The following is a 586-nucleotide window of genomic DNA, read 5'->3' as shown; positions in this document are numbered from 1 at the left end:
CGATCAGCTGATATGGACCTGTCAGCTGACAGTCCGTAACTTATATATATATATATATATATGCTTCGAAATTATTAGATTAAGGGATGTAGATAGATTAATTGAATGTAGTTAAAAGTTTTATGTAAATCAATATATTTAGTTTTTAAATAAAATCAAATTAAAGTCCCAAAACATTCTTTATATCAGTAGTCCAACGTTTTGGCCAGTTCGGTCATTCTTAAGGCCAATCTTAAATACCAATTTACTCTCAGATCAAATATTTAAAAAACGTTTTGTAGGATATTTGGACCTGGTCACCAGTTCCTGTCAAAATTACCGTATTTTGTCACTCTTTCATCAATATCAAAACTTTTAATTAAAATAAATTTAACACTAATACATATCCTACGTAAAATCCTTGATGCTCCTTATTACGTCACAAATAAACTCATTCGCAAAGACCTTAACATCCCATTCGTTGCAGATTTGACCCAAATCAGATATGCGTTTTTTCATTCCAAACTCCTTAACCATCCTAACCCATTAATTCTTAATCTTTCATCCTTAACAATCCCTGATAATCCTCCGAGGTGTCTGAAAAGAA

The sequence above is a fragment of the Halyomorpha halys genome, unplaced genomic scaffold (assembly GCF_000696795.3).
Source record: "Halyomorpha halys isolate HHAL.00 unplaced genomic scaffold, Hhal_1.1 Scaffold183.1, whole genome shotgun sequence".
Lineage (NCBI taxonomy): Eukaryota > Metazoa > Arthropoda > Insecta > Hemiptera > Pentatomidae > Halyomorpha > Halyomorpha halys.
The sequence above is the reverse complement of the archived record's forward strand: the minus strand, read 5'-3'. Positions refer to the sequence as shown.